The following is a 4,662-nucleotide window of genomic DNA, read 5'->3' as shown; positions in this document are numbered from 1 at the left end:
GTTATCTACAATAAATAATAGTTATTATTTATTATGTAATCACTTATTTATATAGTTTGGCTAGATTTTGAAAAACAAACTGATACTTATCACCTTTGCTTTTATACTCAGCCAGGGTCCAAACTTGCTTTTGCTTTTACATATACAACAGGTAGGTTGCTCCTGGTTGGAAAAACTATTTGTGTAGCTGTATGTTTTTTTTGTTTTTTAACATTTATTTATGGGGTGTGTGTGTGTGTGTGTGTGTGTGTGTGGCCAGCTCAGCCCACCAGGGGGCGCGGCTGGCCGGCATGTGGTGCTGGGGGATCGAACTGCGGTCCCTGTGCTTTGCCAAGCTTGTTCCAAGTAGGTGCTTTAGACCACTGAGCCATCTCTCCAGCCCTAGCTGTATGTTTTAATGATTGATAATCAATACAGCTTTTCTAATTAAAATCTACCCCTAATGATTATACACACACACACACACACACACACACACACACACACACACTTTCTGGTAGTTTGCTGCTGTGATTGTGTGAAGGACATCCACAGACCAGAAGAACCTAGAAGAAAAACATTTTCAAATAATCAAATTGTTTCCTTCCTTTGCTTAAATTTTCTTTATGGTTTCAGTTACTTTAAGTATGGGAATGCTTCATAGTTCTCCTTAACGAGATAGCCTGTGTCTGCATCCCCATCATCACTCCATGTGCTCCCAGGTGGGGCTGCTGGCCAGTGACTGCAGCAGGTGTGTGGTTCTCAGTCAGTTCACTGACTGGCTTACCACAGTTCTGGGTATGGATGATGGATTTAATGAAGAAAGAAGACCCATCCTGGGCGGGGGCAGCACCACTGAACAGGCTTGCAGCTGGGTGGGATAAAAAGGGGAAAAAGAAGGCTCACTGCCTCCACCTACCACACCATGAATGTTTCTCCTCTGTCATGGTCCCCCTGCCCAGAAGTCAGCAACCTACAGACTAAATCCTCTGTAAAATAAACCCTTCTTCATTTAATTCACAGTCATCAGACACTAACATAGAAGGAATCAGATCCACTCATGATAAAAAAATATTAAAACTAGAAGAAACTGCTATTTTCTCCACACACAATTCAGTTTAGCAACAGAAAGCAAATCATATTTCTATACACTGGGAGGTAGCCAAATTATGAATCATCATATTTGATTTTAGTGAGGGACCCAATATATTTAGAATTATTTGAAGGGAGAACACCTATGTTTCTTCTCTGTAGATTTACTGAAATATTTTTTCACTTTTCTGGTACCATTATCATCCTCTGTCTTTCCTCATATTTTCTCTGGGCCTTTTGGACAAATTTAGAACAGAATGTGTTGTAGCCATGGTGGATCAGGGGTATAATCAACAGAAAATGAGTTATCGGGATGATTTTTTAAATGTTAGAGATAATCCATCCCTTCAGTATATTGTGATAGTTTTATGAAAATGGGTAATGAGATTTTGAAGCTAAATTACCCCTGGTGGGGAAAATGCAAAATAAAAGTTTGATGGATAAAGGCACATGAATCAGATGCAAGCTTTTCTGTGCTTTGGAAAAGCTAACTGGGAATACTGAATGATGAAGTTTTCTCTAGGCAAGCAAAGCTCTAACTTTAGACATTTCTAAAAGAAAGCCATAGGCTTGTATTATTTTCAGTGTTGAGCCAAAATGTTCTTCTGAGTGTTAGCTTAAAACTTTGTATAATGTTTCTAACATCACCAGACACCCGACTCAAGGATGTTCTCACATTCATTGTAGACACAGTTTAGGTCTCCAATCCTGTCAAAGATGCACATGGGTGTACATTTAAGACGATAGCTGAGACAGAATCTGAAATTGTTTTAAAGGTCTGAAAAAACCGCCTCAATCTCTAACATCAACTATAAATGCTTGGGCAGTTGTGCCCTACACCTCTTTTCTCTAAACTCATGGGTTTTAGTCATTTATAGTTGACAGCTCTGGTGCATATTTCAAAGTCCTAATTGTAACTCTAGAGAAACACAACCATTTTGCAAACAAGAAACCATCATCAGAAGTTCCCAAACTTTTTTAACAATAAAAAAAAACCTATTTTCAAAACAGGAAATATGCATAGAATTTCCAGAATAGAAAGAACATGTTTAAAAATAATATTTTATTTGCTAAGACACACAAACGTAAAAGAGTGACTCTAGGTTGGAGGCCACCCACTGAATTCTCAGGGCCAGATCCAGCCCACTACGTATGTGTAGACAGCACATGGGGCAATAATGCCTTTTGCATTTTTCAGTTATGGAGAATTGTCAAAAGAAGAGTAATATTTCATGACATGTGAAAAGTATATAAAACTCAGGTGTCAGTGCCCATACATGAAGTTTTATTGAAGCACACCCATATCCAATCATTTCCAGATTGCCTATGGGAACTTTTGCACTACAAGGGCAAACATGAGTGACTGTGGCAAAGTTACTAGGCTCCACAAAGCTGAACATTTTTATTTTCTAACCTGTTACAGAGAAAGTTTGCCAAATTCTGTTTTAAATAACATTTGATCTCATTTCCTAAAAGCAGGAGTTAGAACAGTTTATTTTTCTCTTACTTTGGTGCCCTATCTACTCTGCTGCTGTAAATAAATCTGGATATTATTCACCATATGTCCTTGAAGGTAAGTTTCACTGATGATAAGCAGAATGTGTGTTTGCTTGGCTCCCTGGAGAATTCTGAATGAATGTAAGTTGTAACCTCTGCCCTTAAGTAGATTAAAATCTAGTGCAAAAATGCAGCTCTATTCTGCACTAAATCAAATGTGAACTCAAATAATTTCTCTGTACCAGGACGTTACTAGGCCTCATGCTCGGGCTGCCCATGAACATCCTTGTCCTTAAAGCATCCTGCCTACTGCCCCTCTTGTCGTCTCCGCTGGCGTCCCCAATTCTCTCCTCGCTCATGTGGAGGACTTGGCTGTTCTGCCTGCCTTACTCAGCGGGTCCCATCTTCTCAAGATTGGAAACAGCTTTGATTGGAAACAGCTCATCAAGATTTAGATTCTACTTGTTCCCCAAACAAAGATGATTCTTTCCCTAGAAGTATTTCTGGTGCTACCTTTAAGATAATGATTTACATATGTGTTTGGAGTGAGAGGGAGGAGGCAAAGGAAAAGAAGCATATGCAGAAGTTTGGAGACTGAGCCCTGGACAGTGAGGGAACAAGTGGAACAGGCATGGTGAGAGAGACTGAGGAAGCACAGGCAGAGAAGCAGCAGAGATACATACGAAGGGCCAGCAATAAAGAAATTGAAAAGAGAGAGAAGCATGGTGAGATTCTGAGTGTAGGAACAGCCTGGAGAGAGTGGCAGTTCCTGAACATGGATAGGCTTAATTCAAGGACAAGAGGTCAGTCAGGTAGAAACATGGCATCGTGACCTAGGGATACTACGCTAAGAGCCTGGACTACAAGGAAAGCAATGGGGTGGCGGGGAATATAGACAGAAAATTTTCTAGAGAAAACAATCAGTGTGGCATAACTCTTAGGAATGAAAGCAGAAAAAAAGAGGATTATAAACTTTGAAACTGGATGACCTGAAAAGTGGTACAGACATTATTAGATATATCCCAACTTTAAAAATAAATGGGTAATATATAATACCTTTCTTATCTGCATAGAATATTTGATCTTTTTATAAAAAGGCACTCATGTGTACAGGAAAGTAAAGTGAGCACATAAATATAAGTGGAGGAAAAAGACAACAAGGTTAATATAATTTATGGCCTAAGGATAAAATATAACTCTGATTCCCTTGCCTGTGAGACATAGCTACACAGATGCAAACATCTGTGCCACTTTCTGTAGAGATGGTCACTTGTCTGGCAGGAAAGTTGGGAATAAATCACACTGGTCTTTACCATGCTGGGAAATGTAACAGAGGGAGTCTTAGTGGGAGTTCCTTAAAGTTGCAGAAACAGAATCTATTGATCACCAGGGAAGACAATCGGGGGACATGGTGTTAAATCATGGTTTATGAATTTTAAAGAAAATGAGGTTGGTATGAAATAGAATGAGAATTGAGGTTGGGTTCTTGGATTTGTACTTATTGTCTAGAACTTTTTCTCACTAACTTTGAATAAAATTCTTTTTTAAAAATTTAATTTTATTGAGAAACACAGCAATGAGACAGTTTCAAAACAGGTTAGTAGGGCAGTTACAATAAGTAATACATTGTATATTGTTGACTTCGTAGTAGCTATTCATAGTACAAGATGTAGACATGATATCTTATCTAAACAATATTAGTACAAATCTTTCTTCTCATTGAATTAAGAGAAAGTAGCTGTATATCTATCCTATTTTGTATATACAGATACAAAATGAACTTTCATTTGTATCCTCTTTTATTGTTTAGATTTGTCAGAGATGGGTATTCCATTGACATTTAAATATTGTAGGTGTGTGAATTCAGTAAAATGATCCAATATATTCCAGATGTCCATAATAGAAGTGGGTTATCCGTGGAACTGGCAATGTCAGAAGTCATTGACTTGAGTCTTTTACAGCTCAGCATATTAATATGGCTTTACTTTTTATACTTCATTTTTATACTTTTCTGCTGGATGATTAAGACCAAGATAAAGCAAGATCTTTATACCAAGAAATGTAACTTCTGTATCTGACAAGGTCAGTCAAATC

This window comes from Octodon degus, unplaced genomic scaffold (genome assembly GCF_000260255.1).
Source record: "Octodon degus isolate 3935 unplaced genomic scaffold, OctDeg1.0 scaffold00135, whole genome shotgun sequence".
NCBI classification, from domain to species: domain Eukaryota; kingdom Metazoa; phylum Chordata; class Mammalia; order Rodentia; family Octodontidae; genus Octodon; species Octodon degus.
This window is presented reverse-complemented; position numbering follows the sequence as displayed.